General features: G+C 42.6%; 1 long non-coding RNA gene across 2 annotated transcripts in view; it reads right to left on the bottom strand.

Moving 5' to 3' along the window:
- The window catches only part of LOC141116920 (uncharacterized), a 132535-nt gene extending 109698 nt beyond the window's left edge, over positions 1-22837 (bottom strand). Inside the window, exon 1 of one of the 2 annotated variants that reach the window (XR_012237076.1) lies at positions 22741-22837. This is a non-coding gene — a long non-coding RNA (uncharacterized lncRNA). The remainder of the gene's footprint in view (positions 1-22740) is intronic. The other variant, XR_012237070.1, reaches the window with a different exon arrangement.
- Between the last annotated feature and the right edge of the window lie 1414 nt (positions 22838-24251).

Here is a 24251-nt window from a genome sequence, read left to right as displayed (position 1 = left end):
GGCAGATATTTAGATAACTTCTTAGCATTGTTGCCTGACCACCTTACCATGTTATATTCAGCAAGTGAACCACACAGAGAGTAGATGAACATTATTAATTCATAATCAAGGAAACTGAATACCAAAGATAATGAATACTGAAACAAATACAATAACAAAGTGAATTAATGTCCCCAAAGTCTTCCAATTCAAGTGTGTTGATCTGTGCATTGAAATTTAAATTTTTACAATAGAACCCTTTATTACCTAAGTAGCTTGTATACACTTCAACACACACATAAACACATGCTTCTACCTTTCCTTATAGCAGATATTTTTACATACAGTATCTCACAAAAGTGGGTACACCCCTCACGATTTTGTAAATATTTTATTATATCTTTTCATGTGACCAATCTGAAAAAAATGACACTTTGCTACAATGTAAAGTAGTGAGTGTACAGCTTGTATAACAGTGTAAATTTTCTGTCCCCTCAAAATAACTCAATGCACAGCCATTAATGTCTAAACCGCTGGCAACAAAAGTGAGTACACCCCAAGTGAAAATTGGGCCCAAAGTGTCAATTTTGAGTGGCCACCATTATTTTCCAGCACTGCCTTAACCCCCTTGGACATGGAGTTCACCAGAGCTTCACCAGAGCTTCACAGGTTGCCACTGGAGTCCTCTTCCACTCCTCCATGACGACATCACGGAGCTGGTGGATGTTAGAGACCTTGCGCTCCTCCACCTTCCATTTGAAGATGCCCCACAGATGCTCAATAGGAATAGATCGAATGGACCCCTGTTTGGTTCGCACCAGAACTTTTGAACACCGCGAAAGTTCGCACCCTAATAACGAACCCCATTAAAGTCAATGGGACCCGAACGTCAAAAATCAAAAGTGCCCATTTTGAAGGCTTATATGCAAGTAATTGGGCATACAATGGTTATAGGGGTCCGGGTCCTGCCCTGGGGGACATGTATCAATAAAAAAAAGTTTGTGAAAAACATCATTTTTAAATGAGCAGTGATTTTTAGATTTTTAAAGTGAAAGCATAAAAATTAAAAATTCCTTCCAATATTGTGCCTGGGGGGTCCCCTTAGTCTACCTGTGAAGTGGCAGATCTGTATCATGTCTAGAATCTGCTGCAGCAATAATTGCATTTATAAAGCCAAAAAAATTAAATTTTGCCTGCAAGCTGCCTTTATTTTGCTCAGCAACAGCTGGGAAGCCAGCACTGAGAACAAGATTAGAGATTTTTTGGATACATTTTGGTGTCACTTTGACTTTGGATAGAAGTAACGGGTGCGTAAAAATTGGTCTTGATGATCTTGATGAAAGCAAGAATTGGCCTTGCTGTAAAAAATTGCAATGATATGCACCTGTCAAACAGGTGCAGAAAAATTGGTCTTTGGGTGTCAGTGGCACCTTCCCACCGTAACCCTATAGAGGTACTCTTGATGAAAGCAAGAATTGGCCTTGCTCTAAAAAATTGCAATGATATGCACCTGTCAAACAGGTGCAGAAAAATTACTCTTTGGGTTTCGGGGGTGCCTTCCCACAGTAACCCTATAGAGGTACTCTTGATGAAAGCAAGAATTGGCCTTGCTGTAAATAATTGCTATGATATGCACCTGTCAAACAGGTGCAGAAAAATTGGTCTTTGGGTGTCGGTGGCGCCTTCCCACCGTAACCCTATAGAGGTACTCTTGTTGAAAGCAAGAATTGGCCTTGCTGTAAATAATTGCTATGATATGCACCTGTCAAACAGGTGCTGAAAAATTGGTCTTTGGGTGTTAATTGTGCCCATGAAACCTATACCAAAAACATTCTTCCAGATAAAATAATTGAACACCCTCAAAGCTAGGCAGCCTCGAAGTCCTGCTGAAATTCCACATCCCAAAAAGACTTAATCAGTGACATCGGCATCAGGGGCTTCATAGCTGGTAATCCACTGATTAATTTTTATAAACGGTCCACGGAGTCTGTGAACGGACGTGTTCTACGATCAATAACAAAACCTCCTGCAGCACTGAATGCCCGTTCTGAAAGCACGCTGGATGCAGGGCAGCCCAACAACTCAATAGAATACTGGGCAAGTTCTGGCCAGTGGTCTATTCTCATGACCCAGTTAGTCACTGGCTCGTCAGCTGGAAAGCTCTCCATCTCTGTTTTGGCCCCAAGGTAATCGTCCACCATGTGATGAAGACGCTGACGATGGGATGTGGAAGCTGACAGCCTGGGCGGCGAGGACTAAAAAAATACCGAAATGCCTCACTTAGGCGGACGCCTTCTCCCACGCTCTTCTCTTGACCAACAGAAGACTCAAAACTATGTTTTCCACGACACTGTAACCTACTGGAGTCAGGATAAACATTAAATAAAATCCTCTTTAACGTGTCCTCAAGAGATTTTATCTTCTGCACTCTCTGTGGGGATGGGATGAGTTCTGAGACCTTCCCCTTATAACGGTGGTCAAGAAGGGTTGCCAACCAATAATCATCCTTCTGCTTTATGCCACATATTCTTGGGTCCTTTTGCAGGCTTTGAAGCATGAGGTTGCCCATGCGTCTCAAATATGCTTGAGAAGCAGACTCCTCGGGGTCACTCAGGATGACAGCATCTGGAACTTCCTCCTCCCAGCCACGTACCACTCCCAAGGGTCCTGGGGTTGGAAAGCCATTGCTTACAGATTGACGCATGTCTTCCTCTTCTTTGAAGCCTATGAAAGTGACAGAATCCTCCTCCTCATCCTCCTCCCCTTCTCCTCCTGTGTGTTCTGTGACATAGAAATGATGGTGTCTGGATAAAGTGAGCCTTGAGAGAAAAGGAAGCCCTCCTCTTCCTCCTGCTGCTCTGCCTCCAGTTCCCTGTCAATAATGCCATGCAGAGTCCGCTCCAGCAGGAACAAAACTAGGATTATGTCACTGATGCATGCACTGTCACTGCTCACCATCCTTGTGGCCTCCTCAAATGGTGACAATACGGTGCATGCATCCTTAATGATCAGACATTGGCGTGGGAAAAAAAAGCTGAGGCAGCCCGAGCCTGTCATTGTGCCGTACTGGCACAGGTACTCGTTGATGGCCCTCTGCTGCATGTTTAGCCGCAGCAGCATTCCCTAATTTGAGTTCCACCTTGTGGGCATGTCACAAATCAGGCAGTTTATGGGCAGGTGGAATTCTCGCTAAATTTCAGCCAACCGAGCACTGGCTGTGTATGACCGCCTGAAATGGCTACAGACTCTTCTGGCCTGCTTTAGTACATCTTGCAACCTTGGGTAGGTACTTAGGAAATGCTGCACCACTAAATTGAGGACATGTGGCAGACATGGCACATGTGTCAACTATCCCTGTCTAAGGGCGGACAGGAGGTTTGAGCCATTATCGGACACCAACATTCCTGGCTCCAGCTGGCATGGTGTGAATCACCTTTGAGCCTGTCCCTGAAGAGCTGCAAGAATCTCTGCTCTGGTGTGGTTCCTGTCCCCTAAACACACCAGCTGAAGCACTGCATGGCACCTTTTAGCCTGACTCATGGAATAGCCCTTTGAACACTTAGGGGGTACCTGATGTTCATAGGACAATTCTGCAGAGGCGGGCGTGGAGGTGGCGGAGGAGGAGGAGGGGGTAGAGCTCACAGGTCTGGCATCATCACCACTAGCTGTATGGAGACGTGGAAGCACAACAAGCTGCATTGTCCCCAGGCCTGCACCCTTTCGAGTTGCAAGCAGCATTACCCAGTGTGCTGTGAACAAAATATATCGTCAATGCCCATGCTTGCTAGACCACTTATCATCAGTAAGGTGGATTCTACTGCTGACTTCCTTGCCCAACGATGCCAGAAAAGGTCTGACCACTACGTCCACCTTTCCACCTTTGCCTGTGGACACATTTGTTACTGGCCCCCTTACAGTGCCAAGGGAACGTTTGCCTCTCCTTGTTGTCCTCCCAGACATTATTGGGAGGGAGGGGGCGGTGCTTATATGCAAATGTAAAGAAGAAGTTGAAATCTGTATGTAGATGCACTTTAATCAACGTAAAGAGGTATTTGGTGCACTTTAATTTTAGTACTCACACTACACAGACACACTCCACGGATACACTATAATATACTGCAATATAATGTGCCAAACATACAGTGACGCACAGAACTATATGGTGTTAAACTGGCAGTAACGCACATAAAACTATATAGCGTTAAACTGGCAGTAACGCACACAGAACTATATGGCGTTACACTGGCAGTAACCCACACAGAACTATATGGCGTTAAACTGGCAGTAATGCACGCAAAATGATATGCCGTTAAACTGGCAGTAATGCACACTAAACGATATGGCGTTAAACTGGCTGGAACGCACACAGAACTATATGGCATGAAACTGACAGTAACGCACGCAAAACAATATGGAATTAAACTGGCAGTAATGCACACAAAACGATATGGCATTAAACTGGCAGTAACGCACACAGAACTATATGGTGTTAAACTGGCAGTAACGCACACAGACGTAAATGGCGTTAAACTGGCAGTAACACACACAAAACGATATGGCGTTAAACTGGCAGTAATGCACGCAAAACTATATGGCGTTAAACTGGCAGTAATGCACACAGAACTATATGGCGTTAAACTGGCATTAACGCATACAAAATGATATGGCGTTAAACTGGCAGTAACGCACACAGAAGTAAATGGCCTCAAATTGGCAGTAACGCACACAGAAGTGAATGATATTAAACTGGCAGTAACGCACAAAACGATATGGCGTTAAACTGGCTGTAATGCACACAGAAGTAAATGGCGTTAAACTGGCAGTAACGTAATAAAATAGACAGTGTTCAACTGTCACTACACTGACGCTATCTGAACTGTCCCTACTCTAGCTATACACTAATGTAAAGATTACTGACACGGTCTCACTACACTACAGTGAAACTATCTGAGTTGTCCCTACTCTAGCTGCACACTATGCAAAGCTGACTGATGGTCCTCCTCATTACACTCACACTATCCCTAGACTGACATTAAACTAATATTCTACACTGACAATTGAAGCAAAATAGCACAGTATAGCACACTAGCTAACTAATAGGACTGAACAGAGCCCTGTTCTAGCTCTCTCCATGCCAAACTCACACTGAAAATGGCTGCCATTGAAAGAATACTTTTACAGTATACTGTAGGGCAGGAATGATCCATGATTGGATAAGGTCATGATGACAGTGTCAAATCATGACTCTGACAGTGCTCTGTGCCCTGATTGGCTGAAGCTTTCACTGCTTCAGCCAATCAGGGCTTGCAATGCACTGTTCAGCGCCGCAATGCATTTTGGTCGGTTCGGGGGGGGGCGAACAAAGAGTCGAACGACCGAACAACAAACTTAACAACGAACTTATGCTCGGGCCGAACCGTTCGCCCATCCCTAATGCTCAATAGGATTTAGGTCATGCGAGACATGCTTTGCCAGTCCATCACATTTACCCACAGCTTCTTTAGCAAGGCAGTGATTGTCTCGCAGGTGTGTTTGTGGTCATTATCATGTTGGAATACTGCCCTGCGGCCCGTCTCTGAATGGAGGGGATCATGCTCTGCTTCAGTATTTCACAGTACATGTTGGCATTCATGGTTCCCTCAATGAACTGTAGCTCCCCAGTGCCGGCAGCACTCATGCAGCCCCAAACCATGACACTCCCACCACCTTGCTTGACTGTAGGCAAGACACACTTGTCTTTGTACTCCTCACCTGGTTGCCGCCGCACACGCTTGACGCCATCTATAGAAGAGACTTCCTTCTGTGACGACAGCCATGCAGACCAATTTGATGCAGTGTGTGGCGTATGGTCTAAGCACTGACAGGCTGACCCCCACCCCTTCAACCTCTGCATCAACGCTGGCAGCACCCATACGTCTATTTACCAAAGACAACCTCTGGATATGACGCTGAGCACGTGCACTCAACTTCTTTGGTCAACCATGGCGAGGCCTGTTCTGAATGGAACCTGTCCTGTTAAACCACTTTATGGTCTTGACCACCGTACTGCAGCTCAGTTTCAGGGTCTTAGCAATCTTCTTATAGCCTAGACCATCTTTATATAGAGTAACAACTCTTTTTTTCAGATCCTCAGAGAGTTCATTGCCATGAGGTGCCATGTTGAACTTCCAGTGACCAGTATGAGAGAGTGAGAGCGATAACACCAAATTTAACACACCTACTCCCCATTCACACCTGAGACCTTGTAACACTAAGGAGTCACATGACACCGGGGAGGGAAAATGGCTAATTGGGCCCAATTTGGACATTTTCACCTAGGGGTGTACTCATTTTTGTTGCCAGCGGTTTAGACATTAATGGCTGTGTTTTGAGTTATTTTGAGGGGACAGCAAATTTTCACTGTTATACAAGCTGTACACTCACTACTTTATATTATAGCAAAGTGTCATTTCTTCAGTGTTGTCACATGAAAAGATATAATAAAATATTTATAAAAATGTGAGGGGTGTACTCACTTTTGTGAGATACTGTATATTAAACCCAATAGCAAACATTTATTATATTGCAGCTTACCAATTCTTAGGTGTGATTGCTGCACTAGTTTTCTTTTTTAGGCTTTCTTTCTTTTATTTTCATCTGGCGATACAGCCGGCAAGTCTGTTGTTTTTCAACATAAAATCTCTCTTGCAGTTACAGGGATGAAACAAACCATTTAACGCTGTCAGGGGTGCTTAAAATGATCAGCTATTATTTATTTATATAAAACTTTTTATCCCAAATGGGAAAAAGTATTTGCTGTAATTGATTATAAAATATTAGCCGAAGTTTGACGTCAATTTGTCACTGTATGTAAATATGATAGTTCATTCAACACTAACCCTCCCCTTCAATCTGCTGCTGTCCAAATCTGCCACCTATGCCCATTCATCCAGAGTGGTGTCTGTATAATACATGAGGTGTGTAATTGTCCAGATCACCAGGTGAAAACAGAGGGAAAAAAAAGCCTAAAAAAAGAAAATGAATGCAGCCATTACATCTAATGATTGGTAGGCGGCAATATATTGCATTTTTAGTTTTGGGTTTAATACCGCTTTAAGAAGCCCTTACAGCATACTACATGAGAAACACAGAGCTGTTGATATTTTCCAAGCTGCTGAACATGTGCTCTTACCAACTATCTGCTATGGTATCGTTTTTGTAGACTTGTTATGCTAAGTAAACGATTTGCTAAATCTTCCTATTTTATGTCAAGAATAATGGACTTTGATAGAGCTTGAAAACCTTTAAAGTAAACAGTCTTTCTTTTTTATGGTTTATTTGTTTCTAGTTCACCTCAGATAAGGAGAATATGCCTTTTCTACTTTCACTACCTATTACTCAGCATGGAATGTGATTGTGACCTCCTGACCTTTACAAAGACACAGCAGGAACTTCAGGCAGATATTTACCTAAAGTAAAGTATACTGTATACAGTAGGGATGAGATTTGGGTTCATGGCTACCATGGGTTTGAAGCGATTCCTGCATAATCGAGGTTAGGGGGTCCTGGCGAACTAATGTGGGAATTTAGCGGATCAAATTATTTGTAACAGAATACCCTGCCTGTCCTTTGAACTTAGGTCAGATGACTTAGAAGAGTAAATAAGGGGGCTTTTGGATAAGCCAGACCCCTCACTATAAAAATTGACGTCTTCTTTTTCTGTGATAGGGAAAGTGTAGGGAGTTCTGCTGACAAGCTGCAAAGGGAGGGATTAGTGTAGAGAGTGTAGGCACTTACAGGTTTGCTAAAATAGATGTGAACCTGAGTGTCATGTTGGGACCAAAAATGTCCTAACTGTTGCTGGTTGCAATTGTTTTTTCCACTCCCCCTGATTGAATAGCACTGCCTCTTTCTGCTCTCTGCTTTAGTCTATTGTCATGGCACCATTGTACTCATTCTCAATATCTGAATAGAATAAGGCTTATGTCTAACCAAGATAATCCTGTTGCAGCAAATTATTGCTCATTTGATCAAATAATTCCACCAACTATTTACTGTCAGTTTTTGGGTCTCTGACAAGATTAGCAGAAGAGGAGGAGAAGGAGGAGGGAGAAATGGGCACATTAGTAACAGTTGCAAACAACTGCACCTGGTAGAAGTAAAAGTGGAAGGATTTGTCAGCAACTCAACTACCTCCTGTGTGCAGAACAAGGAGAGAAAAATCTCAGCCACTGCACTCAATACAAGCCCAGCGTGTAATATGTAATGACAGCCTCAGCCTAACTCCATTCAGGCCATGCTCCCGGACATGTTTTGCCCCACCCACAGGGCTTAGGCATGACCAAGCCTCGTGGGTTTAGTGAAAGATGTTGGGAGGTATGGCCTCGATGGAGTTAGGCTGAGGCTGTTTTCACCTATTACATGACGGGCTTGTATGTTGTGTGGTGGTGTGGTGGTGTTTTTTCTCTCCTTGTCCTGAATAATCTCCTTGAGTCCAAATAATTGTGCAAGGAAACTGTGACAGTCCACATAAATGGCTCTTTCAATAGGGTTTAGGTCTGGAGTGATGCTTGGCTAGTTCTTTACCTTTACCCTCAGCTTCTTTAACAAGGCAGTGGTCGTCTTGGAGGTGTGTTTGAGGTCGTTATCATGTTGGAATACTGCCCTGTGGCTCAGTCTCTGAAGGGAGGGAATCGTGCTCTGCTTCTGGGTGCCACAGTACATGTTGGCATTCATGGTTTCCTCAATAAACTGTAGCTCCCCAGTGCCGGCAGCACTCATGCAGCCCCAGACCATGACACTCCCACCACCATGCTTGACTGTAGGCAAGACACACTTGTCTTTCTACTCCTAACCTGGTTGCCACCACACACGCTGGACACCATATGAACCAAATAAGCTTATCTTGGTCTCATCAGACCACAAGATATGGTTCCAGTATTTCATGTCCTTAGTCTGGCTTTCTTGTGCATCATCTTTAGAAGAGGCTTCCTTCTGGTATGACAGCCATGCAGACCAATTTGATGCAGTGTGTGGTGTATGGTCTGAGCACTGACAGGCTGACCCCCACCCCTTCAACCTCTGCAGCAATGCTGGCAGCACCCATACGTCTATTTCCCAAAGACAACCTCTGGATATGACTCTGAGCACGTGCACTCAATTTCTTTGGTCGACCATGGTGAGGCCTGTTCTGAGTGGAACCTGTCCTGTTAAACCGCTGTATGGTCTTGGCCATCGTGCTGCAGCTCAGTTTCAGGGTATAGGCAATCTTCTTTTAGCCTAGGCCATCTTTATGTAGAGCAACAATTCTTTTTATCAGATCCTCAGAGAGTTCTTTGCCATGAGGGGCCATGTTGAACAGTGATGATCAGAGAACAGTGAGCCGGGCATAGTGGTGGGAAGAAATTAGCAGCAGTACAAGCAGCTTCCTGTAGGGGCATGATGTCATTCCTGTGTGCTGGCCACCACTTCCAGGAACCAGATATGCGCCACGGATACATACCTCTGCGCACACAGCCGTTGAACATCTCACATACACAATGGTCATGCATCTAGATGCATTTGGCACATCTAGCTGCAGGAACCCAATTTTTAGGGAAATTAATCATAAAGCAGATTCAGATTTCCAGGACTGGACTAACAAACGTTTCTAATGAAAGGCAACTGGTGTTTTCTATTAAACAAGGTCTAAATGGGCCATTGACATGCATCACAGTTGAACTTAGGAATGTGTCTTTGCAAAGTTAAACTAAATTAAATCCTTTCTTATTTTTGTTTGATGATAGAGTGCAGAGGGATTCGAAGTCTTGTCAGTTTTTGGGGGTGTCTGCACCCCTGATAGGGTGAAGACACCTCCCAAATTTTGCCAGTTTCTCCATCAAATGTATTTACTTTCTGTCACATAGCCAAACAGAAAGTGAGGGTAAAACTTGAGGACACACAGGTCAATCTAAATAGTTTCCCCATTAGGTAAATTGCACTCTAGCATTTTGCTGTGTACACCCCAAATTATTAGGTATCTTGGACTTTGGGGTTTATTTACTAAAGACAAATCCACTTGGAAGTGCAGTTGCTGGAGATCCGAGGGAGACATGCAAGGAAAATAAAAAAACAGCATCTCTGCTTCTACACGATTGGATTATAAAATCACCAGTGCTTCCCTTCAGATTTACAGCAAGTACAATTGTATTGCAGAGTGAATTTTCCTTTAATAAACCCCAAAATACCTAATAATTTGGGGTGTACACAACAAAGTTCTAGAGTGCAATTTGCCTAATGGGGACACTAGCTAGATTGACCTGTGTGTCCCCAAGTAAAGACAATGGTAGGGTTTTACCCTCACTTCCTGTTTGGCTATGTGACAGGAAGTGAAGCCAATTTTCAGAAAAGGGACACAAAGCCCAACCTAAAAAAGACAAGCAGAGGTTCTAACACTCACTTGGTTTCCCTCAAATGCCCACAATTAGAATAGCATTGTCTTGAGCTAGATTTTAGCCCAGTGCTTTAAATCAGTGCTTCTCAACCCTGTCCTCAAGTACCCCCAACAGGCCATGTTTGCAGGTTTTCTTTCATCTTGCACAGGTGCTTTAAATCACAGTCAATGGCTTGGTATTTTGGCCAGCTATTTTAGCTAAGATAAATTCCCAAAACATGTCCTGTTGGGGATACTTGAGGACTGAGGCTGAGAACCACTGTGCTAAAATGGAAAACTGAATACTTACCTCTCTGTAATTTTCCTTTCCTGGTGCCTATCCATGGCAGCATATGCACAATCCATGCATATGCTACCATGAAGGCACCAGGAAAGTAGCTTTTAGACAAATCACAACTTTTTTTGTTTTGCCGTGCCAATCAGCCTATTGGTCAACAAAACAGGACTTGGAAAAGAGCAAGGAAAGCAAAAAACACCTGTATGTTAATTTGAGACACTAACAGAATATGGTTTGGAGGTCTGACCATTTTGCAGAGGAAATCAACAGGAGTTAAAAGGACTGCGACCACAAATGGACAGTCTCTTAAGGATTTAAACATTTAGTAGTCACAACAGCTTGAGGAAGATTTTGCAAAATAATGCAGCACAGACAATTAAATCAAAGTTAAACTAACAACTTACAAACAACACAGATTGACAACATCAAAAATATGTCAGTGAAAAATATCCCCCCCCCCCAAAAAAAACCCCACAAACACACACTTTTCAGGGCTATTTAAAGAATGCTATCTGAAAGCTTTATATAACATAGGTTTGTGTGCTAATGAGGCAATTGAAAACACATGCACAGTTCATGAAACCCACAAAATGCAAGTTCATCCAATGTAGAGACAGAACTTCAAAGTTGGTACACCTGTTAAGGATGTCCTTAAATTACTAACCCAAAAAACACACTCTCTGAAATCCAAGTGCTGTAACACAAAATAAGCCACCCCTGTCCAAAATTAAGCACATCATCCAGCATGCTACAAAATTACACATGGTACAAACACCCCCCGGTCCAGGGGGGCAAACAAAGAGCCTAACATGGGCAAAAGTTATACAACAAATACCATTGCAGTCTGTGGGAACTGACTTGCTAATTTTGCGAGTCCGTACTTGGCTGGCTTATATTCTAGTCATTGGCCTTAAAATGGGTATGGGGGCCCAGGTCCCACCCTGAGGGACATATATCAATGTCACCAATTTGGACAACCCCAAAAATGAAACAAGGAGAAGTGCCTTTAAAAATGCAAAATGGCTCAAAAGCTAGTAACTGGTGGGGCTTACTCTGCCTGTAAAGTGGTGCATCTGTAGCATGTATCCAAAATGCTGCTTCAAAGATGTATGGCTTTAGAGAAAACTTACAAATCTACATTGCAACTGCAAGATTTTAACCCCCAAAAATAGCCTGCCCCCCAATAAATACAAGGCCATTTGGGTCTGTTAAGGCTTAAAATGAGAACGTGAAAAATACCACCCCAAACTCAAAAAATATTGTGCCCCTCCCACACACTAACAAACCCCTAGCCAAACACACAGCAAGCCCGGTCATGAAGGGGGGGGTGGATGCTTGTGACAGGAGGGGCTCGGGCACCCCAAAAGTCAACCACCTTGTTCCCATATTCAGGGGGACAAGGGCCTCTTTCACACAACCCTGGGCTGGGGTTGTGGGTGGCTGCAGACAGTGGGCTTTACGGAATGTGGAAAGCCCCTTTAAACTAGCGGGTACAAGGTGCTTTGTGGTTAGTATTGGGCTGAGCCTAACATTTCCTAAAGGCAGCCAGCTATGTTGAGTGCATGTGGCCTTGTATGGTTCAGAAGGGGGTTGGGCGATTGCTCTTCTCGACCCTTTCCTAGCTGGCCTTGTTGTATGCTTTGAAAAAAGTTGTGGTTTGGATTGGTAAAGGCAACTCACAACCTTTGGAGAATAGAGTGGAGTGTGGAGTTCCCCTTTAAAAACAAAAGTTAGCCCATGGAAATCCAAGGGGTTAGAGGGGGTAGACAAGAGCATTGTAGAATGGAGTGTGGAGTTCCCCTAAAAGCAAAAGCTAGCCCAAGGAAATCATATGCATTAGAGGGGGATGGTTAAATGCCCTTTTAGGAGGAGCTAGAGGAGCGAGAGTCTTTTTACATAATTTTAACAATGTGCATGTCACATGTTACATAAAGGTGAACCAGCGTAAAAAAAAAAATGACAAGTTTAGAGGTGCGCCCGTTCAACCCATGCAGTTGCATGTATGTTGCTTAACATTTACTAAGATTTTGGCTGCACAGTGAACAAACGCATTTGAACGAGCGCAAGAGCCACTTGCACATGCGCAGTGCTTACATTGATCTCAAGCAGTTCTAAACATACTTGCGGAAACAGCAGGCTTGCTCTGAAAAAGCTACTTTCTCATCCATAATAATCCTATTTTGGGCATATTTGTTACTTTTGCAGTTGTTACTAAACTTCCTCACATCACCCCATAATATTGCACCTCCATCTTCCGGTAATATTGAATTAAAGATGGCGTGCACCATGTCCATAGTGGTGCACAGATTGCATTCTCCCGTACGCCGAGATCGCTATAGTAAATGGGGGTTTTGCGATATGTTCCCGGCGCACCGTTTCGTAAATATGAAAATGTGCGTTGCGCCTCGCCGTGTGCCTCTACTGATGGCACGCGGCTTTCGTAAATCAACCCCTAAGTGTCATAACATCTCTGGCCGTCACAGGAAAAATGGCGGCCGGACATCTATAAATGTTTATCTTTTTAAAGATGCTATTGACATGAAATTTTCACCTCATGTCGGTAGCAATTCATGCATGCAAAGAAACCAAAACAAATAAGTTTATAAATTTAGTTATGTGTAATAAAATGGAATGACACAGGGAAAAAGTATTGAACACGCTAACTGAAATTTTATTTAATACTTCACACAAAATCTTTTGTTGGTGATGACAGCTTTAAGACGCCTCCTGCATGCATTGCTCAGGTGTGATTTTGGCCCATTCTTCCACACAAACAGTCTTCACATCTTGAAGGTTCCGTGGGCCTCTTCTATGAACTCAGATCTTTAGATCTTTCCATAGATTTTCTATTGGATTCAATCAGGTCTTTGGCTGGGCCATTCTAGCAGCTTTATTTTCTTTCTTTGAAATCAGTTAAGAGTTTCCTCGGCTTTGAGTTTGGGATCATTGTCTTGCTGAAATGTCCACCTTCGTTTCATCTTCATCATCCTGGTAGGTGGCAGCAGATTTTTATCAATGGTACATTTTTCCATTCATCTTTCCTTCTTTGACATTAAGTTTGCCAGTACCGTATGCTGAAAAACAAACCCACACATTGATGTTCCCACCACCAAACTTCACTGTTGGTATGGTGTTTTTGGGGTGATGTGCAGTGCCATTAGACCCCCAAACATGGTGTGTATTATGGCATCCAAAGAATTCAGTTTTGGCCTCATCTTACCAGACTTTATTCTCCCAGTATTTCACAGGCTTGTCTAAATGTTGTGCAGCAAACTTTAAACAAGCTTCAACATGCTTTTTCTTCAGCAATGGAGTCTTGCGAGGTGAATGTGCATACAGGCCATGGTGAAGAGGGCATTACTTATTGTTTTCTTTAAAACAGTTGTACCTGCTAATTCCGGTTTTTCTGAAGCTCTCCAAAAGTGGTCCTTGGCTCTTGGACAACTCTTCTGATAATTCTTTTCATGCCTCTGTCAGAAATCTTGCAAGGAGCACCTGGTCGAGGTGGGTTTATGGTGAAACTATGTTCTCCACTTCCGGATTATGGTCCCAACAGTGCTCACTGGAACATTCAGACGTTTAGAGATCCTTCTGTAACCAATGCTATTAGTACATTTTGCAATAATAAGGTTGCAAAGGTTTTGAGAGAGCTTTTTGCTTTTAACCATCATGAGATGTTTCTTGTGTGACACCTTGGTAATGAGACACATTTTTATAGGCCATCAGTTGAGACTGAACCAGCTGATATTAATTTGCACTGACAAGGGGCAGGATTGCTTTCTAATTACTGATAGATTTCAGCTGGTGCCTTGGCTTTCCATGCTTTTTTGCACCTCCCTTTCTTCATGTGTTCAATACTTTTTCTCTGTGTTGTTCCATTTTATTACGCATAACTTAACTTCTGTTATTATTTGTTTCGGATTCTTTGTATGTATGGATTGCATGGGTTGTTACTGACATGTGGTGAATATTTAATGTCAATAGCACCTTTAGAAATACATTTACCTAGAAAAATGGTGATGTTTTCAATACTTATTTTTACCCGCTGTATGCTTACTGACCAAGCCTTTTCTGGCATTTTTGTTTACAAGTTTAAATCAGAAGAAGAAAATTACTTTTTGAACCCCCAATCATTATATAAAATGGTGATCATTGCAATTTTTTTGTCTCACGGTATTTGCACAGCGTTTTTTTTAAATGCAATACACATGAATTAATTTTAATGAAAAAAAAGACAATATATTACCCAATTTTTGGGTAAAATCTGAAAGTTGATATTGCGCACTGTCAATAGATACCAACATGTCAAGCTTTAAAATTGGGCATACTCGTGGAATGGTGACAAACTACGAAACCTAAAAATCTCCATAGGCAACGCTTTAACATTTTTTACAGGTTACTTATTTAGAGTTATGCCCTGTACACACGGTCGGATTTTCAGACGGAAAATATGTGATAGGACCTTGTTGTCGGAAATTCCGACCATGTGTGGGCTCCATGACACATTTTCCATCAGATTTCCGACACACAAAGTTTGAGAGCTTGCTATAAAATTTTCCGACAACAAAATCCGTTGTCGGAAATTCCGATCGTGTGTACACAAATCCGACGCACAAAGTGCCACGCATGCTCAGAATAAATTAAGAGACAAAAGCTATTGGCTACTGCCCCGTTTATAGTCCCGATGTACGTGTTTTACGTCACTGTGTTTAGAACGATCGGATTTTCCGACAACTTTGTGTTACCGTGTGTATGCAAGACAAGTTTGAGCCAACATCTGTCGGAAAAAATCCATGGATTTTGTTGTCGGAATGTCCGATCAATGTCCGACCGTGTGTACAGGGCATCACAGTGGAGTTTTAGCACTAGAATTATTGCTCTTGCTCTAACGTTTGCAGTGATACCTCACATGTGTGGTGATCTCTTGTGTTTGTCTGAAGGTCGGTGTACAGCACTCTCATCCCTCTGTGGTCCACTGGAGTAAAGGGATGGATTTTCTATGAGGATCTAGGATTATCCAGGTTTCCACCATGGATGACTTCCAAGATTACATACTTGTTGTTGGCTGACAACCCAAGCGTACTTGACTCACAGAACATACGTTCTTCTGAGTCCATATTATCTGGTAAGCCTACATCTATCTCGTGGTGGCTTTATCACATTGGTGTTCCTAGCTCGTATTCACCACATTGGCTTTTTGTGTGGGGACCGTGATTATTCAAATTCTAATATGGATTGCAATCATTTATTACACACTGTGGACTTTTGAGATATTTATGGACTTTAACAATTCACTTGGCACTACTTTTTAGTTACTTATATATGTTTTGTATCACATATGTTGTTTTATAATTTATTACTGTGGTTTATCCAGATTTTATTTTGAGTTATCTGATTGATTTGTCCGTGCTTCCAGCAGGGCTTTGTCAATTAAGCACTACACCTATGCACTTTTTATGATTTTAACAAATATTTCAGGTTTGTTGTGTTAGCTGCTATTACTGATTTAGGCACCGCGGAGCACTTAATTACACCATACCTCACATGTGTGGTGCGAACACCTGTTACATATGTGTGCATGACCTACATATGCATTCGCTTCTGCGCATGGCCACAGAGCGATGGGGATGCTTTAAATCTTTTTTTTTTCTTAATTATTTTATTTTTTTATTTTTTACTTTTACACCGTCCCTTAAATTTTTTTGTATTACTTTTATTCCTATTACAAGTAAACATCCCTTGTAATAGAAATAAGGGATGACAGGTTTTTATGGAGAGATCTGGGATCAGTAAGACCCCAAATCTCTCCACTACCTTTAAAAGCAAAAGATAAAAAAAAAGATTGTTGTCTTTTGGTTTAAAACTCTATGGCCTCTATGGCCAGCCGAGGATTGTTTTTCGGGCGACCCCTCCCACTGCTTCGGAAAGCAATCCAGCGGCTAATTAGTCACTCTGCCCAGTTTCATGAGAAAGCCAATCGCTGGCTGAAAAAAAAAATACCAGGCTTACGGCTGATAGCTTGAGCCATTACACTGGTAAACCACTTGCAAGCAGCATTGTATATTTACGGATTGCGGTCAGCAAGTGGTTATACATTCACATTAGTCCCTGCTTCAATGGAGCTTATAATCTATTTTCCTTAACTCACATTCATACATACACATATCAGGATCCAATTAACCTACCAGCATCTCTTTGGAGTGTGGGAGGAAACCCACACAGGCACAGGGAGAACATGCAAACTCTAGGTAGGCAGTGCCCTCCATGTCACATTAAAAGGACCCTCTCCTTGTTGTATGAAATTTTTTGCTTTGGTAAATGTCCCCCATAGCAATGTCAAGCTCCCCATGCTCATTGGCCTTAAAAATGGTCAGAATTGTGTAAGAACATTCTGTGTTCTATTCATGCTTTTATCATTTTCAAAGAGAAATTAAAACAATTATGTACTATTGCATCGTTTTAAATATTGGAAGTAGTAATAATTTGGCTAAAAAGCAATGCATGATGATCACACTATGGTTAAAGTTAAATATTGTGTAAGTGATGTTAAGAAAGGTAAGTGTAAGAATGGCAAAAGACAATGGGGGTTATTTACGAAAGGCAAATCCACTTTGCACTACAAGTGCACTGCTAGTGCACTTGGAATTACAGTTGCTGTAGATCTGAGGGGAAGATCTGAAATTAGGGGAAGCTCTGCTGGTTTTATCATCCAATCATGTGCAAGCTAAAATGCTGTTTTCTATTTTCCTTACATGTCCCCCTCGGATCTACAGCGACTGCACTTCCAAGTGCACTTGTAGTGCAAAGTGGATTTGCCTTTAGTAAATAACCCCCAATGTTTTGTACCTGTATTATATGTAAAGGGATATATTTTAAAGCTCAGCTGTTTTTAGTTTTAGAGAGAGTGGGGAGGGCATAAAACCCTAGTCATGCTTTCATTGCGGTCCATGCAGTTTGGCAGCACATTTCGATTTAGTTTTAGTGTTATGCCCTGTACACATGGTCGGACATTGATCGGACATTCCGACAACAAAATCCTAGGATTTTTTCCGACGGATGTTGGCTCAAACTTGTCTTGCATACACACGGTCACACAAAGTTGTCGGAAAATCCGATCGTTCTGAACGCGGTGACGTAAAACCCACACATGGTCGGAATTTCCGACAACAAGGTCCTATCACACATTTTCCGTCGGAAAATCCGACCGTGTGTATGCCGTGTGTGGCATAAGTCTTAGGACTAAAATGGCATTTTAGTTTTAGTCCCATTTTAGTCTGCTGCTATTGTTTTAGTTTTAGTCATATTTAGTCGACTAAATCTCCAGTACATTTTAGTCTACTAAAATCTCTAGTACATTTTAGTCGACTAAAATCCTTTTAGTCAACTAAAATCAAATGCGTTTAGTTAAATAATGCATTATTTAAGCAATTTCAAAACTCATTATACACTCCTGGAGTAAAAAAAAAAAAAAACTAATATGTTATTGTTTATGGTTTGAACTACCTACACAGACACAGATTTAGCCGTTATATAACATCTTTACTCTGTAAAACCAAGTTTCGTTACAAAAATATTGCTTTTTTGAGTCAAAAACGGCTTCATTCTTTGCTATAAGTGCATGCTATGCTACTTTTCTGTTGTTGAGAACAAGTAGCCCAAAGTCCACCCCACTCAGGCACCCACACACTGCACAGTCAATTAAATCACTGTGTGGACAAATGCTTGCACGAGTGGGACATACCAAAGAGGAAGATTCTAAGCATTATAACAAAAAATAGGAGTAATGCGGTGGAGGAATTTAAACAAACCACAGCAGCAGCAGAAGAACCACCCAGCTCTAGGGAGGAAGACTTCCCCCATGACAGAAAGTGACTGTGAGTCGTGACTGAGTCCAAAATGAATGATCTGCGGTGAGCCATTTTTAATATTCTTTTACATGATGGCACTGAAGTAAATTGTCAAATGGATATGAAATTAATAATCTTGGGGCTGTTTGTTCTACTGGTGTATCTTTGTTATTTTCCACTTTATTTGTATCTCTTTTCTTAAGATGTTGGACCAGACACCATGTGTGTTCTCACCTGGTGCATGGAGGCAAGTGTTAAAAGAATCTTTGATAAAGCAAGATCAATAGTGAACGTCTTCAAGTCTTCGATTCCATTGCAACACTGAAGATATTGGAGCATTGTGGCTTTACTCTTTTAAATGACTGCCCCACACGCTGGTCAAGTAATACTACCAGTTCATTCAACATGATCGAAAGACTCCGAGTCCTCAAACTGAAAAAGTCGGTCTGCCAAATCGCAAATAACATAGGATGGAACACAGCTTGATCCCTAGTTAAATGGAAAAAGCTCACATCACTGCATGACCTACTGCTGCCTTTTGCGGAGCAGAACATACTAAAACCCTCCAGAGTGAGACCCATGTCCATGTCCCTGCCCTCTTGGATCTAGTCTCTACTCACCCACCTTGAGGACTTTAAACAGAACATTAGCTACCGAGACCGTGCCACAATTGCACAGAACATGAAAGAGAACGTGAACCAGCCTTTTGCTTCATTCATTCTTAGATCCAAGTAACTGATAAAAATGTTCTCGCCAGTGCTTGCAGCAGCTGCTTGTTTTTTTGTCAATTCTGCGGTCTGTGAAAACCCTTGTTGATGTGGCAGATGATAATATTCAGGAACTGCTTAAGAAGGCAGAGGATTATGCCTGTGCCATAAGAAAATCCACATTGCCCCACTTATAAGATAAGGATCTGTCTGACACTGAAGATGATGTGTAAGAAGGAGAATATTGAAAAATCTCAGGAAGTGCAAAAAGCACCATCCACATTAAAGCAGCCAGTCTTTTGGTTTCTTTCAAAATGCCGCAGAGGACCCAGGCAGACAGAGCATCTCCCCAAACAGGCAGCATAGAGAAGCAGATCAGTCTGACTGGTAATCTGGCGCACACAATCCATTTTGCTACGGCCTTCTCCCTGGCCTCAGTGGCCTGTTGTTCCTTATGCCGCGTACATACGATCAGAATTTCCGTCAGAAATAAACTTGGATAGTTTTTCCGACTGAATTCCGCTCAATCTTGCCTTGCATACACACGGTCACACAAAAGTTCTCTGAACATTCGACTGTCAAGAACGCGGTGATGTATAACACTACGACGAGCCAAGAGAATGAAGTTCAATGCTTCAGAGCATTCATCAAATTGTTTCCGAGCATGTATGATTTTTTGCGCGTCCGAATTGCACACAGGCGAACGCATTTTCGGATAGGAACTTTTCCCGACCGAAAAATAGAGAACATGCTCCCAATCTTTTGCTGGCTGGAATTCCGCCAGCATAAGACCGATGGAGCATACACATGGTCGCATTTTCTGACAAAAAGCTCTCATCTGAGTTTGGCGGCATTTCCGATCATGTGTACGTGGCATAAGTCAATTTTGTATTTTGAAACACTTAAAAGAGCAGTGCAAGTAGTTTACTGTGGTGGTGAAGTGGCTTGACTTGGCCTGTTATTGGAGGTTTTATGTATCTGTGGGGTTGAATTAGGGGAACAAAAATCAGTTATTCTGATTTTACTTTCTCTCTCACCCCACACAGTCAGCTCTAAGTTGTCTCTCTATAATATACTACATGTATAGCCCTTCCCAGGGCCGGCCTTAGGCCTTTAGGCACCCTGCAAAAATTATTGACAGTGCCCCTCCCAGTGACCACATCCCTCTCTATATATTTTGGAGAGATACTTCAATTCTGGGAAAGCAGCAGCTGAGAAATATTCTGAAATCACTCCCATTAGGATTCAGTGACTTAGTTGTGCACAGCATGAAAACAAACAGTTATTTTTACTTCAGAATACCAAAAGGTATGCATTGCAATCTGACTGCAAGAAAGTTTGTTTAAAAAACCCCTGCAATGTACATAGATAAGACTGTTCTCAACAAAAGTGAAGTTACGTGTACTGTGCTTACCTTTGTATGAATTTTGGGATAAGTTGTCTGGAATGGAGGCCTGTAATGCTGCATAGTGCTCTAATCGGTGGTCTGAGGAGGCCTGTAATGCTGCAGAGTGCTCTGGATGGTGGTCTGAGGAGGCCTGTAATGCTGCATACTACTCTGGACGGTGGTCTGAGTAGGCCTGTAATGCTGCACAGTGCTGGATAGTGGTCTGAGGGATGGCCTGTAATCCACAGTGCCCTGGATGCCACTGCCAGTGGTCAGAGAAGGCCTGTGTTGCACTGTTGCACTTGCACAGTGTGCTCTGGACAAATGGTGGTCTGCGGAAAGGCCTCAGGCCTGCTGCGATGTACTCACACAGTCTGCTCTGATTGCCTGGTGTGGTGTCAAGAGGAGTCGGGAATCTCGGGACTCAGAGTCAGGAGGCCTCAGCCTGGCTGGACTGTAATGCACAGTGTAGCTCTCTGGGACTGGGAGGCCTTAGCCTGGCTGGCCTGTAATGAACACACTCTCTGGCATTGGCACTCGTGGCACAGTGCTTGCTGGGAGTGGATTGCAGAAGTAGGCGGAGGTCTGTAAAAAAACGGAAGTTGGATTCAGGAGGGTAAACGTCCCTCCTTATCATTTTCGTCCCGTTTTTAGGGTGGCCACCTTTTCATCGAGTCAAACCCGAACACTTTAACCACTTCAGCCCCGGAAGAATTTACCCCCTTCCTGACCAGGCAATTTTTTTGCGATACGGCACTGTGTCGCTTTAACTGACAATTGCGCGGTCGTGCGATGTTATACCCAAACAAAATAGATGTCATTTTTTTCCCATAAATAGAGCTTTCTTTAGGGGGTATTTGATCACCTCTGTGGTTTTTATTTTTTGCACTATAAACAAAAGCACTAGAGCCCCCCTTACATCAGATATGACACCAGAGCCCCCCACCTTACATCAGATATGACACCAGAGCCCCCCTTACATCAGATATGACACCAGAGCCCACCCTTACATCAGATATGATGCCAGAGCCCCCCCTTATATCAGATATGACACCAGAGCCCACCTTACATCAGATATTACACCAGAGCCCCCCTTACATTGGATATTACACCAGAGCCCCCTTACATCAGATATTACACCAGAGCCCCCCCTTACATCAGATATGACACCAGAGCCCCCCTTACAACAGATAAGACACCAGAGCCCCCCTTACATCAGATATTACACCAGAGCCCCCCTTACATCAGATATGACTGACACCAGAGCCCCCTACATCAGATATGACACCAAAGCCCTCCATTACATCAGATATAACAACATAGCCCCCTTACCTCAGATATGACATCAGAGCCCCCTTACATCAGATATGACACCAGAGCCCCCCTTACATCAGATATGACACCAGAGCCCCCTTACATCAGATATGACACCAGAGCCCCCCATTACATCAGATATGACACCAGAGCCCGCTTACGTCAGATATGACATCAGAGCCCCCCTTACATCAGAAATGACACCAGAGCCCCACTTACATCAAATATGACATCAGATCCCCTTACATCAGATATGACACCAGAGCCCTCCTTACATCAGATATGACATCAGAGCCCCCCCTTACATCAGATGTGACACCAGAGCCCCTCTTACATCAGATATGACATTAGAGCCCCCTCTTTCATAAGATGTGACACCAGAGCCCCCCTTACATAAGATATGACTGACACCAGAGTCCCCTTACATCAGATATGACACCAGAGCCCCCCTTACATCAGATATTACACCAGAGCCCACCTTACATCAGATATGACACCAGAGCCCCCCATTAGATCAGATATGACACCATAGCCCCCTTACGTCAGATATGACATCAGAGCCCCCCTTACATCAGATATGACACCAGAGCCCCCCTTACATCAGATATGACATCCGAGCCCCCCTTACATCAGATATGACACCAGAGCCCTCCTTACATCAGATATGACTTCAGAGCCCCCCTTACATCAGATGTGACACCAGAGTCCCCCCTTACATCAGATATGACACCAGAGCCCCCTCTTACATATGATGTTACACCAGAGCCCCCTCTTTCATCAGATATGACACCAGAGCACCCCTTTCCCCCTGTACTCACTGATCACTAACTGCAAAGAAGTTCCTAATTTCTCTTTCCAGGCTCCACACACTCCGTGTTCATTCCTCAGCAGTGCTGCTGAGACTTTTCAGTCAGTGACGCGCTCTATTGCCACCTGCAGGCTAGAGGGAGGAGAACACCTAATCCTCTCTCCAGCTATAAGCCACGATCCTATCTGAATAATGTGTCCGGTTTTCTGGGGGGCTTAAAACTAGGCACATGATTCAAATCCCGGACTGTACGGGGGAATCCTGTAAAGGTGGCAACCCTACCCATTTTCATTCATTAACGAAAGCCGATCTGATTTTCGTCATAGTTTTTGTCAGTGGACGAAAATGTGCTGTACTTCTTGTTTTATTTTGGTCACTGTAAAAATGCCGCTGACGAAATCTTTGACGAAAACTTTTTCGTTGACGAAATTAACACTGGGTCCATGTCCCCAGTTGGGAGACTTCCGCTCGCTTCCTGCTGCAACAGATACTTTTCCCCAGCGAGAATACAGATAACAAAAAATGTATAATATATTATATTATTAATGATATTTAATAATATTATTACTCTATATTTTACAGTTGATTGCTGTTACTTTCAGAGTGAAAAATACATATCAATTTTTTTTTACATCATTTGCTTCAAAAACATGCAAAAAGGGACAAAGAAAATAAGTAAATTGAATTGTGTTTTCAATAAATGATCAATAACTTTAAAAGGTATATATTTCTATTCTGTTTCTCCCTGTATGCAGTGCCTGCTGAATTTTTTCCCAGATGAGTCATTGAAATTCCTTGTTCACCTTTGAAGTTGACATGAGGTCCTTCTGGGTTATTTGCTTAGTGGGGAAGCACTTAAAGAGAAATTTAAAGCAATTTAAGTCAAATGCCCAGTAAATTACAAAATGTGTTTTATATATTTAGAACAAGACAAGAGATATAAAATATAGTTCTTCCATGCTGTGATCACATAAATTCATTGTTGAATTTTCTGAAATGTAGCCTGTACTGTTAAAATAATATTTGATGTGATCCTTGGGCCTTTTAATGTTGCACAAAAAATCAATTATAAGATCATGTTTTGTCACATATGGCCACACAGCATGCTCTCTCTCTGTACCCTAAGAAGGAAGCTGTAACTTTTTATTTTTTGTTTTAGTTGTCTCCCTGTGTACTTCCTATGGTTTAATGACTTGTACGGGATGTTACACATTCTAGTGTAAAAATCTCGATAAATCTGCATACTTGCATACTGTATGCAAGGTTAAAGAAGAACATGGCTAAAATGGAGTGACAGCTTTGATGTTGGCAATTAGAATTAAAGGGGAAGTCCACCTTAACACTAAAATCTCTATATCCACAATCTAAGACTAACCTATCCAGCCCTTTAAAGAAGAAATTGCTATACATACCTTTTCTGAAGCTGCTCTCCAGAGTAGACAGCGGAAAACATCTATGAAATGAATGGGAAGTAATATCATCCATGCCTCCTCTGCACCCGCCTCCTCACCCACTGTTGTT

This window comes from Aquarana catesbeiana, linkage group LG01, assembly GCF_042186555.1.
Source record: "Aquarana catesbeiana isolate 2022-GZ linkage group LG01, ASM4218655v1, whole genome shotgun sequence".
NCBI classification, from domain to species: domain Eukaryota; kingdom Metazoa; phylum Chordata; class Amphibia; order Anura; family Ranidae; genus Aquarana; species Aquarana catesbeiana.
Note: the sequence above shows the minus strand (reverse complement) of the source record. Positions and strands in the feature narration are given on the sequence as shown.